Source organism: Ursus americanus, chromosome 12 (genome assembly GCF_024610735.1).
Source record: "Ursus americanus isolate L20-20 chromosome 12, mUrsAme1.1.p, whole genome shotgun sequence".
Lineage (NCBI taxonomy): Eukaryota > Metazoa > Chordata > Mammalia > Carnivora > Ursidae > Ursus > Ursus americanus.
In genome coordinates, this window is record NC_142138.1 from 57,003,149 (window position 1) to 57,016,599 (window position 13,451).

Consider the following 13,451-nt stretch of genomic DNA (forward strand, 5'->3'; position numbering starts at 1 on the left):
TCTTAACTGTTGTAAATAACGCTTGTTTGTTATTGCAAATAATTTTTGGGTTTTTTTCCTATAAATACTTAACAATGGAATTTTTGGATAATATGGTAGTTTTATTTTTAATTTTTTGAGGAACCTCTATAATGTTTTCCATAGTGGCTGCACCAATTTACATTCCCACCAACAGTGTACAAGTATTTCCTTTTTTCCACATCCTTACCAGTATTTATTTCTTGTCTTTTTAATTCTACCCTTTCTGACAGGTGTGAAGTGACATTTTATTGTGGATTTGATTTGCATTGCCCTGAGGATTAGTGATCTTGAGTATCTTTCCCTATGCCTGTTAGTCATTTTTATGTTGTCTTTGGAAAAATGTCTACTCATTTCCTTTGTGCATTCTTTAATCAGGTTGTTTTTTTGTTATTGAGTTGTAGGAGTTCTAATTTTGGATCTTAACCCCTTGTTGGATATATGATTTACAAATATTTTCTCCTATTCAGTAGACTACCTTTTCATTTTGTTGATGGTTTCCTTTGCTCTGCAGAAGCTTCTTAGATTGGTGTAATGCTATTTGTCTGTTTTTTGTCACCTTTGCTTTTAGAGTCAAACCTCAAAAATCATTGTCAAGAATTACATCAAGGAGCTTACCCACCTGAGTTTTCTTCTGGGAGTTTTATGATTTCAGGTCTTATGTTCAAGTCTTTAATCCAGTTTGAGTTAATTTTTGTATATGGTGTAAGATAGTGGTCTAATTTCATTCTTTAGCACGTGACTGTCCAGTGGTGAACTTTAGCAAGTCGTTTCGTTAGAGTCGTAGGAGCAGAATCCAAGTTTCATGGAGTCAGGGAGTGAGTAGAAGCAGCAGAAGTGTTGAGTGTAATTGTGCTTTGGGGAACTTTGTTAATGAAGAGGAGAGAAGTAAATTAGGTAAAAGGGGAGAAAACAGGAAAAAACAACAGTTTTATGTATTTATTTTTAGGATGGAGACCAAAACATGATTCTAGGTTGAGGCAAAGAAACAGTATAAGAAAAAATAGGGGTAAAAATATTTAAAACAAACCCATGATTGAACACCTTTCTGTTATCTCAAAGAAAAAAAGAATTTTCTGTCCTGAAACCTGTTTGCTGGTTTCACAAGAAATTCTCAGGCTTTTCCTAATCAAATGCTATTTCCAAACATTGTGGCTTAGAAACTAGCTTACACCCAAGTCTTATTTTATCTTAATGAAATGAGGAAGTAACCATAGTATTGATTTTGGACCTTACATGTTTGCTCCATTTCGTTTTAGTGAGTCATCATTAGCATAGCATTAGAATAAACTCATTTCGTGACATTTTCTTTCTAGTTAAAATTTTATATATTTCCTTATTCGCAGACTGCAACCACATCTCAATAGCAACTTTTGGGAATTCTCTAGTGCTGGTGTCTAAACATAAAATTGTTAACATTTTCTTTTTAAGTTGTTAGCATTTTATCTTCTGTTGTTCTCTTTTGAGGCCAGTGCAGCGTCTCAAAGGTTTTGCTTTTGTTTTGTGTTTTTTTTTAAGTATCACATCTGTGTACCAGCCTGGACACAAAGGTCTCCGCATTTTGGTCACTTCTTATGGGTAAGGAATGACTTTCAGAAAGCTCAAATGAGTATCTTCCTTGGAGTGTCCTATAGACATCACTGTTTTCTCTGCGTCCAAGGCAGACAGTTTTAGAAATGACAGCCCCAGGAACATAGAAAAGATTGTTCATAGTCCCTGCAAAAGAAAATAATTGGTTCCAAAATTTTGCTCATAGGCTAAATTAATAAAGAAACTTTTATAAGCAACCATAAATTTCCTTTACAATTTCTATTAATGCATTTCTATTCATGGAAAATTAACTCACTCATTAAGTTACTAATATAGATGAGAAGCATTTGGTAATTATATACAGCTGAGCACTATAAGCTCTCTCATTATACTAATATAGCGTAAGCCTTCGTGAAGCAACTAGGAATTCAGTAATACCTGCAATATTAGCTCTTGCCACCTCCTCATTTGGAAAACTATATTAGTGCCAACTGGTAGTAAGACAGAATGAGAGTTATTTTTACTAAGGTCACACATATAAAACCAGCATACAAAAAAGAAAGAGAGAAGCTATTTAAAATATTCATTGCAGTTTTTCTAACTCACCTACTCTGCACTCCCTGGGATTTTCTTCCAGCTGAGAAATGGTATCAGACCTGTCAAGCAACACGGTGTGATGCATAATACGGTGGTCACAGTCAGCAGGAGATACCGCGGTGGGTCTCTGCCACTCAAGAAATCTCCCAGCGCACATGCTCAGTATAGTCCTTCTCTGGTCAACCCCTAACTGCATCCTTTCATGGCCACCCAGATCTCTCCCCTCTTCCATCTCGTCCCCAGACATCCCTTCAAAGTAGCACTCACTACACTGTGTTGCCATGACTTTTATTTTAATTCACTTCTTTTGCGTTTTTCCTCCTTATTTTATCATTCTCATTATTTTAAGAATTACCAAGACAGCCAGAGTAGGGCCTTCGCAGCACAGTTTTCTTGCTATTTTGTCACATTCCAGCTGTGTCACTGGCTCATTTCACTCCCAGTCTCAAGCATTCTACATTCTCCTCCTCCTTATCTATATCTCCAGATCAGTCCTGATGGCCTGTGCATGTTCTTTAGAATTCACTACTTAATATCGCTGTAACAGATAAACCTCCTCTGATACTCTAGAATTCCCTTTCAATAATTACGCTTGTGAAAATACTGAAGGGAGAGTACTTCCGTCACACACATCAAAACTTCATTCAAGTCCCATCTTTCTTGCTTGCAATATCTCTTATTTGCAAGGCAGCTCCAGATACATATAAAATGTCCCAGGAGTTTATCAAAACAAGAGAATAATTTTACCCAGGAACTCAGGAATTGTATCATAGAAAAGCTTTTGAGTGAAGTCTGGATTCATAACATTTTGTTCTTTACACAGTGCTATATATATATAATTTTTATATAATTAATACAATATATATGTAATTTATATAATGTATAGATAAATATCATTTAATTTTCTGGCATCTGGGTGGCTCAGTCAGTTAAGTGTCCAACTCTTGATCTCAGCTTAGGGCTTGATCTCAGGGTCGTGAGTCCAAGCCGCACATTGGGTTCCACGCTGGGCATGAAGCCTACTTAAAAAAAAAGAAAGAAAGAATGAAAAAAAAAGAAAGAAAGAAATTAGACTTGAGCCCAAGTCTTCTGAGCCTAAACTTTGCTCCCTCTCCAGTAGACTGTGTAGATGATGTTGGATGGTAGGAAAAGGGAGAGAAGCTGTTATTTTTACACATATTTTTGACTATTCAGAAGGAATGAAAAAGTCCTTTTGTTCAAAAGTAAAGTATTTTTTTAAAAAAACAGATAACATATGGACTTGGTTTCTTCCCTTTTTTTTTTTTTATTCTTAAGGTCTAACTTTTAATTCATTTTTCTTATTCTTACACAATTCAAGTGTCTCATTTAGAAAAGGCACCTGAGTGCTTTGCTTTGCTTTGCTTTGCTTTGCTTTGTTGTTGTTTTGGGTGTTTTTAGTCCTTACATGTCTGACAGAATATCCTTTTTTCCTTTAGACACAATGCAGAGTTTGGGCTAGGTATAGAATCCACAGTTCACATCTGCTTCTTGGTTCTGCGAAGTTAATCCCTTTTCCCTTTGTTTTTAAGAGTTGTGGAGAACATATTTTCATTCCTATGTACATAACTTGATTTTAAGTACATGTGTTCATGAAGGACTTCACCTTATTGAAATAGGGAAGCTTTGTGTAGTTTTCTATTTTTTTCCCCTCAATTAAAGATTTGATTTATTCAAGTACCCGAAAACATTCTACAGTGGAAACCGTTATTAGACACTGCTGGTACTGTGCTATGGCCCGCACACATACTGCCACACTGTTTTCAGAGGACCTGAAATGCCACTGATAGTTTAAAAACTGTACACCTGGTGGCGAAGTGAGGAAGACAATTTAATGCTTCATCCGGATCCAGAGGTGCATCAGATCAAAGGACAACTCCCGTCAGCAAACAGGTGCTTCATGATGATATCCAAGAAGAAGTGGTCGGTGATGGACAATTCAGAAATGCTTCCCCAAAAGGCGGATGGTACTTTAAAAAGTTTCAGGTCACAACCCTTGCTGAAAACACTGATGCCCAACACACTGATTCTCGGTCCAGGAAACACGGGTCTTCCAGGTTCCACATGGCTGGGGTGCCCCAACAATCACGTTTCTGTGCTGTAACTATGAGGCTTCTTTGGACCGGGCAGAGAGCCGGTGGGATCTGTACATCATCAGTCATGGTGGATGGCAGGGTAAAAAATTATCCAAATGACGATGAATGAGGCAAAAGATGTCATAAACCCTTCTTCCGTGAACTCCCATGTGCCACCGTATTCTTCCTCACTTATCTGTAGGTAGTTGCTGAAGCAGAGGTACAGGACCCCTGCATTGATCAGGCAGAATCCTGCTGTTCCCAAGAAACCCTGCAAAGCTGACACTCCCCCAAATGACACCTAGGACCACAGCGATGATCTGTCGAAACCAGTAGATCACATCTAAAAATTCATCCTTGTCCTCCTGGACCGCATCGCTCCGCAACACCGTGCTCCAGCCAGAGACTTTGAGGGCCCCGTTGGCCAGCTGCAGCTATGGTGGCTCTTTTTTTTTTTTTTTTTTTAATTTGTGTCGTTTTCATTAAATTTTCCTAAACTATCCTGTGTATTCTTAAATTTCTAGTATAAGGTCTTTCCTTAGATTAGGAATGGGTTTTTTTCTGTTACTTCATTTTTTTACGGTGTTTTCTGTGCTGTCCTTTCTAGAAGGTAGGGAGGTAATGCTATGTAGAATGTGTACATTTACAGCAAAATAAATTAATTTTCTTGGATGATAAAATGTTGTCAAAAATATTTATTTTGATACATGGGAATCGTGAAATTTTAGTATCTAGTTTAACTCTTGTTTCTAAATGAAGAAGTTGAAGCCCCAGTAGGTTAAATGACTAGTTGCAACTCACTTACCTAGTTTATAATAGAAAACATCTTGGTTCTCTATCCTTTGCTCTCTCCATACATCATCCTGCTTTTCTTTCACTGGCTGTTCAGCTGAGAAGTTATAGATAGAAAAACTATATGTTAACTGACAGGTGAGCTGGGTGCTAGTCTTTCCTTTTTTATATTATTCTACTGGTTTCTATTAAATGTTTAGAAATGTGATCAACAAGTATATAGGGGGCGCCTGGGTGGCTCAGTCGTTAAGCGTCTGCCTTTGGCTCAGGGCGTGATCCCAGGGTCTTGGCATTGAGCCCTGCGTCAGGCTCCCTGCTCTGCTGGGAGCCTGCTTCTTCCTCTCCCACTCCCCCTGCTTGTGTTCCCTCTCTCGCTGGCTGTCTCTCTCTCTGTCAAATAAATAAATAAAATCTCTTAAAAAAAGTATATAGAAAAAATAATCTATGACTATATGTATGGGAACTTAAAAAATACAAGTCTCTTTAGGTGAACATAAATTCATATTTTACTCATAAAAACAACTACTCAGTTATCATACTATAAAAATTGGCATAATTTTACATACTTTTCAAAAAATGACTTTTCTTGTTAGGACATCTGCTAAGTCACTGAATGACAGTCTTTCTTGTGTGAGACTACAAAGATTTTTTTTTTAATATATTCAGCAGATTATGAACATTCAAGTATTCAGACATTTATTTGGGGACCTCCTGTACACCAAGTGTGTGTCTCTAAATGAAATTTCTCATCAGAACAGTTCTGGGTTGGGGAGCCTGGGTGGCTCAGTCGATTGAGTGTCCAACTCCTGGTTTCGGCTCAGGTCATGATCTCAGGGGCTGCGCATCAGGCTCCATGCTCAGCAGGGAGTCTGCTTGAGATTCTCTCTCTCCCTCCCCTTCTGCTCCTCTCCCCCCTTCCTTCCTTCTCTCTCTCTCTCAAATGTATAAACAAATAAAATCTTTAAAAAAAAAAAAAACAGTTCTGGGCAATGAACAGTGATCTGTCAACAAACTTGCCTGCATTAGAGCATGTTCTTTTCTCTTCCCTTCCTCATGATGAAACAGGAGCCCCTTCTGTCGAGGGCCAGTCTCCCCAGTTATTGTCCGGTTCACATCCCCTCTGACATTCTCAGAGGTGGGTCCTCCCTGGTGCCATTACTCAGTCCCCCTCAAATCTTTGACTTTTTCTCTTTAGTGGTTCTTTCCTCTCAGCGCTAAAACATGCGTAAGTCTCCTGCATATTAGTTGAAATCTTTCTACCCCATGTCCCCATCCGCGTACCACCTTCGTTTTCTCCAGTTTATTACTACTGTGTCTTCCTCCTGTAGTAATCTGCCTCCCACCTCACCACTGAAACTACACTTGCTGGTATTCTCGTGACTTCACTGTTGGTGCTTTTTCTTCATCATCTTACCTGCCCCCTCTGCCACATTTGATATTCTTGGGCAACACCTTCCTAAAAATCCTTTCCTTGGTTTCAGTGACAACAGGATCTCCTTTGCTTCTGCATTTACCCTTTGGTTTCCTTCACTTGCCCCCTTCTTCTCCCATACCTTACATATTAGTGTTCCCTAGAGTTCCAGACTCCACCCTCTTCCCTTCTTACTCTACCGCTCTCCCTGAATGGCCTTATCCATTCCCATGATCTCGATGACCATTAACCTGCTGAGGACTTAATGTTTGTATTTTCAGCCCTGCCCTCTTTTTGAGTTCTAGGTCTCTGTATCTGGCTACCTACTGGACATTTCCAAATGAGGGACTCTCAGGCTCCTCAACCTCAAAACGTCCAAACTTTGGATCATCATTTCCTTCACTGTCTAACACTACCAGCAGAATGAATGAATGAATGAATGAATGAATGAATGAATGAAATGAATGAAAATCCCCTGTGCTCAATTTTTTCCACTGAGTGATAGTACTGTGCACCCAGTTACACAAGCCAAAAATGCCTCTAGAGTGCGAGAGATTCATGTACACTTAGTGTTGTAATTAAAAGTCACAGTTTTACAGAAAACACAGATCTCATTTATCCTTGGAGTCTTAAAATATTTATTTTTGCTTCAGTTCCCAAAGTTTCATTTTCTCATGAATCTGTATCTCTTAGAAAATAGAAACATCCATTGATTGTTGAAGAAAATTCTCTGCTTATAAATTTAATCATTATTTCTCTCGGGGCAGGGGGCAAATGTAGGTAGACTTAGAACTGCTTATATTCTTAATAATAACAACTTCTAACATTTATTATTGAGATCCACTATAAGCTAGGCACTGTTCCAAACACTATGTGTAATAATTCACTTAGTTTCCAAAAACTCCCTTGAGGTGTAGGTACTATTACCACCCGTGTTTCGTGGATGAGGAAACGGAAGTGCAGAGAAGTTAGGGAACATGTCCAGTGTGACAGCTGGCAAGTAGCAGAGGCAAGATTTGGACCCAAGCAGACTGGCTCTGGATACACTTAACCTCCCTACAATAATACTGTCTGGCAAAACAGCCTGCATTCCTCCCAGCAATTTTTTGATCACTGTTTCTAAAAAGTTAAAATATTTCAAATTACCAAGACGTGGCATAATTTTAAATATATGTATAGAGTATACATATGCAAGTTATTCTTAGAATATTAAATAATGCAGTTTGCTGGTACAATAACTAAGTTACAAAAAAGGGATCCAAAATTTTCACTGTATTTTATATTAATATTTTAAAGACTTTTTCAATTTTTTTTTACTCTTGAAGAATTAGCAGTGGCCATAGCAACATTTATCTTCTTTTAAGTCCTTTGCTTATGTATTTCACAATCAGCAACTTTATCGTTTATCTTAGAAATACTTGACTTTCCACAGTATCAACACAAATCCTATTCTCTTGCTTTGTTTCTTGTAAGTGGTTAAGCAACCATATAAAACTCATAGGAAATTAATGACTCACATAACGGAAAACATTACTAAATGTGACTTTTGTCTCAGTTGCCAAGTAGTCTGAGTTTGTTTCCATGGTAACCCATCAGTATAACAAACTGTCACGAACTAGCTTTGCCACTTTTTTTTTTTGTTTGTTTGTGTAGTTTGGACAGCTTTCTGGCAGCTGTGTGTATGTGCATGTATATTCGCGTGCGTGTGTACACATTAAAGATTATCACAAAATAATTCTGAGTAATTGCCTTGGGCATACAAAATTTTTCCTTTATTTAGAGAAATTGCTTAATACTCCAGGGCTATTATTCTGATGATATAAAATCGAAAAGATTGCCTAAATTGTCATATCTTTTTCTACTTGAATTCCTTTTAAGAAAGGACATAGCTATTTTTAAGCTTATAAATTTTTAGAATTTGGTTCAAATATTGGTTCATTTGAAATATGTATAATCATAGAAGCATCTGCCAGAGACAAGACAGAGAAAAAAGGAAAGTAGGACAACGTCCTAGGAGATGAGGACTGAATGGAATGATGGAGGAAGCCAACTCCGCCACTTCTTGCCAGCCCCTCCCCTGGTTGGCAGTACTCTAGGATACAGAATGGCAGACACTGAGGCATTCAGGGAACCAAGGTAGACCACGTCATACATGATACCAGGCTTTCACCTGAAGGCTGAGTTGGGGAATGATTCCTAGAGCAGGTCGTGACTAAACTAAGTGAGTAAGAATTAAATTGGTAAATGTAGGAAGTTGAAAGGTAGAGTAGACAGCATACAGAGGAAAGAAAACCTCATGAACAAGGCATACAAATGAGAAATAGTGTGAAGTAAATGGGGAATGACAAGCAGTATGAGACAGAAAGGGTCAAGAGACTAAAGATAAGCAGGGACCTAATCATGGCCATGTAAAGTAGGTTGGAGCTTATCTTCCAAGATATGGGGAAGTGGTGAAGGATTTTATTATTTTTTTAAAGATAGATTTATTTTAGAGAGAGAGTGAGGGCGAGAGCCAGAGGGAGAGAGACTCTCAAGCAGACTCTGCACTGAGCACGGGGTCGGATGCAGGGCTCAATCCCACAACCCTGAGATCAGGACCTGAACGAAAACCAAGAGTCAGACAATTAACTGACTGAGCTACTTAGGCACCCCATCAGGGGAGGATTTTAAACAGAGGAATGACATTATGAAATTTGTATTTTAGAAGGAGCTCTCTGGTAGCCATGAGAAAGGGAGATTTGAGTGAGGACCATTTAGGAGGCTGTTGCCATATTTCAGGGAAGAGCTATTAAGGGACTGAATTAGGGTAGTGGTGCTAGACGCAGAAAAGGTGTTGATTTAGGAATAACTATGAAGTAGCATAGACAGGAATTGGTAGCTGGGACTGTTTGTGACTGATGCATGACATGTATTCATTCAGTCAACAAATATTTATCTAGTGTTTACTGTGGTTGGCAGTGTATTATCCAGCGTGTTTTGCTGGGCTCTTATTTTTGCCTTCATCATTTCTGAGTTTCTCCTCCAGTAAGGATTCTTTGTTGTGTGATATCATGAGTTAATTAATGATCATGGTACACTTTTCATAGCCTTAGTTCATCCCAACCTGATCTCTTGGCTCATTAGACTTTCTTTCTCTCGCATAAGAACCTGTTCCAGAGTCTTAGAGTATATATCAGTCTACTACTTGGGAGACAGTATTTATGTGTCTGGATAGTGTCTTAATTCCCAGCAAGTGGATCTGAGCTTATTTGTGGCCTCATTGGATGGGGCTACACAGGTCATGAAAAATATGTACAATATATACAAAAATATGCAGGAAACATTTCATCCATAATATTTTATTTTTTAACTTTATTGAAGTGTAATTGACAAATTAATTATATATGCTTAAGATGTACAATTTGATGGGGCGCTTGGGTGACTCAGTTGGTTGGATGTCCAACTCTTGATTTTGGCTCAGGTCATGATCTTAGGGTCCTGGGATTGAACCCCACATCGGGCTCCCTGCTCAGTAGGAAGTCTGCTTGAGATTCTCCCTCTCCTTCTGCCCCTCCCCCGAGTCACTCGTTCACTCTTGCTCTCTTGCACTCTCACTCTCTTGCAAATCTTTTAAAAAAAAGATGTACAACTTGAGATGTTTAGATTTATGTATACATTGTAAAATGATGACCACAATCAAGCTAATTAACGTATCCATCACCTCACGTAATTACCTTTTTTTTCTGGTGAGAACATTTAAGATCTACTCTTTTGGCAAATTAAAAATATGCAATACAGCATTGTTAACTATGGTCACCATGCTGTCCATTAGATCTCCAGAACTTATTCATCTTGCCTAACTGAATTCTTTTTTTTTTTTTTTAATTTATTTGACAGAGATAGAGACAGCCAGTGAGAGAGGGAGAAGAAGAAGCAGGCTCATAGCAGAGGAGCCTGATGTGGGGCTCGATCCCACAACGCCGGGATCATGCCCTGCGCCGAAGGCAGACGCTTAACCGCTGTGCCACCCAGGCGCCCCCTAACTGAATTCTGTACCCTTTGGCCAACATCTTCCCCTTTTTCCCACTTTCTAACTCCTGGCTACCGCCATCCTATTCATTGAGTTCCACTATTTTAGATTCCACATATAAGTGAAGTCATGCGATATTTGTCTTTCTGTGTTTGACTTACTTCACTAGCATAATGTCCTCCACCCTTACCCGTGTTACTACATTTACTTTTTTGTGGCTGAGTAACATTCCTCTTTGTGTGTGTGTGTGTGTGTGTGTGTGTGTGTGTGTGAGAGAGAGAGAGAGAGAGAGACACATTTTCTTTAGTCATCCCTTGACAGATATTTAGGTTGTGTCCATGTCTCAGCTACTATGAACGGTGCTGCAGTGAACATGGGAGCACAAATATCTCTTCAAGATGTCAATTTCATTTCCTTTGGATATGTATGGATCATATGGTAATTCTATTTTTAATTTTTAAGGAACCTCCATACTGTTTTTCGTAATAGCTATGGGGCAGAGGGAGAGATAGAAGCAGACTCCCTGCTGAGCAGGCAGCCCGATGAGGTTCAATCCCAGGACCCTGAGATCATGACCTGAGCAGGCTCCCTGCTGAGCAAGCAAGGAGCCTGATGCAGGGCTCAGTCCCAGGACCCTAGGATCGTGACCTGGGCCGAAGGCAGATGCTTAACCAACTGAGCTACCTAGGTGTCCCAATCATGTGGTTTTCCTCTTTCTTTCTTTTACTGTGGTTTATCACATTGATTTGCATAGGATGATCCTTGTAATGTGTTATGAAATTCAGTTTGCCAGTATTTTATTTAAAAGTTTTGCATCTGTGTTCATCAGGGATATTGGCCTTTAGTTTTCTTTTTTTGTGGTATCCTTGGCTTTGGTATCAGAGTGATGCTGGCCTCATAAAATGAATTTCAAAGTACTGTCTTCTTCTATCTTTTGGAAGAGTTTAAGAAGGACCTTTTATACTGCATAAAAGCAATTTACACACCATTATTACAATATTACATTATTCTGTATTTGTCTAAATATTTACCTTTACCAGTGAGATTTACACTTCTGTACACTTTTGTGATGGGAACATAGGATTATGGAAGTGTATTTTTTCCTTTAAGATTTAATGTCACATCTTTTATGAAAACATGTACTTCATCTCTGTTCCACACTTTAATTTCAGTTATCTGCCCACATTTATGATGCTGTGCTAAATTTTTTAATTTCTTCCCAAGCCGACCAGACTTAATGTTGCCTTCGTCTACTCTCCAGCCAAACTAGATCAGTATTTCTGTAAATATTCCTTTCCTGTTTGTTTTAAAGATTTTTATTTATTTTAGAGAGAGACAGAATGCACACGAGTTGGGGGGTAGGGCAGAGGGAGAGGGAGAGAAGCAGACTCCCTGCTGAGCATGGAGTCCAACTCAGGGCTTCATCTCACGACCTTGAGATCATGACCTGAGCTGAAACCAAGAGTCAGATGCCTCTGCTTGTTTGTTTTTTAAGAGAAACACCACATAGAGAGTTCACTTGACTTCTTTTACTTTTGTTACTCGGGCCAAAGCTCCCATTTGTGCAAATGGTATCATATACTTTTTGGTATGTAAAGGCTGCTGCCTTATAAGGGTGTCTTAAACTAGATAAAAGTCTAAAGATGTGCTTCTGTGGGGTGCCTGGGTGGCTCCGTCAATTAAGGGTCTGACTCTTGATCTCAGCTCAGGTCTTGATCTCAAGGTCTTGAGTTCAAGCCTCACATTGGACTCCACACTGGGCGTGGAGCCAAATAAATAAATAAATAATGTGTTTCTGTAATTAGTATTGTTGAGGAATTATTGTTATTTCACAAACAAATGAAAAGTAACTGAACATAAAACAAAGTTTTAGGGTTTTGCAGTATTAATAGATTTTTTTGTACATATGACATAAGGTCTAGGATAATTGGCTGAATAACATTTTTTTTTAAGATTTTATTTATTTGACAGAGAGAGAGACAGCCAGCAAGAGAGGGAACACGAGTGGAGAGGAAGAAGCAGGCTCCCCGCGGAGGAGCCCCATGAGGGGCTCCATCCCAGAACGCCGGGATCACGCCCTGAGCCGAAGGCAGACTCTTAACGACTGAGCCACCCAGGCGCCCCTGGCTGAATAACCTTTTAAGACACCGTTCAATTTTCATATGTTAGCCAACAAAGGTTTTAGGGGTTTTTTTAGGCAACTGGGGGGAGGGCATGACTTGTAATGTTATACACCCCTGTTCCCATTTTTGGATTTTTCAGTTCTTGACTACGTTTTTTAGTTTGTTGATTCGGTTTTTATTTAACAAAGTTATAAATGCACATAGTTTAGAGTCTAAGTTGTACAGGCAACTTGTGGAAAACTGCAGTCCCCGATCATCTACCCATTTCCCACATGGTCTGACAGGGAAAAAAAACGGGAATTCTTCTCTCTCCTGTCTTCCATCCTTCTGGTGTTTGTCCCTTTACTGCATTCAGTGGCAGAGGGCAAGTGAGCCTGGTTGACCTAGTCTGTAGAGGCCCACAGAGAAGGGTAGAGTGGATCTGGAATGACAAATAGAATATTAAGGCCAGGGGCGCCTGGGTAGCTCAGTCGGTTAATAACGTATCTGCCTTTGGCTCAGGTTATGATCTCAGGGTCCTGGGATCGAGCCCTGCGTCGGGCTCCCTGCTCACTGGGGAGCCTACTTCTCCCTCTCCCTCTGCAGCTCCCCCTGCTTGTTCTCGCTCTTGCTATCTCTCTCACTAAAATAAATGGATAAAATCTTTAACCCAGTAGTTTGATTTCCATGAGTACTTTTTAGTTCCCTGTGTGTTCTGTTTTATGGCATCCAATTCCTTTATGGTAGATGCAGTTTTTTTTTCGGTCTCTCTGAGAATCTTTTTTTCTTCTTCCAGCATAGACTCTGTTTTTCAAAGTTGCCTTTTTGCCATTCATTTTGGTCTCAGTTTGTTCATATTAAGAGACTTCCCTCAAATGCTTACTCATATTTAACTGTGA

General features: G+C 39.2%; 1 protein-coding gene and 1 pseudogene across 1 annotated transcript in view; one reads left to right on the plus strand and one right to left on the minus strand.

Annotated features, from left to right (window-relative positions):
• The window catches only part of EEIG2 (EEIG family member 2), a 76,654-nt gene that overhangs the window by 20,688 nt on the left and 42,515 nt on the right, over positions 1-13,451 (plus strand). The window lies entirely within an intron of this gene.
• Positions 4,318-4,690, minus strand: LOC123795132 (GEL complex subunit OPTI pseudogene; annotated as a pseudogene).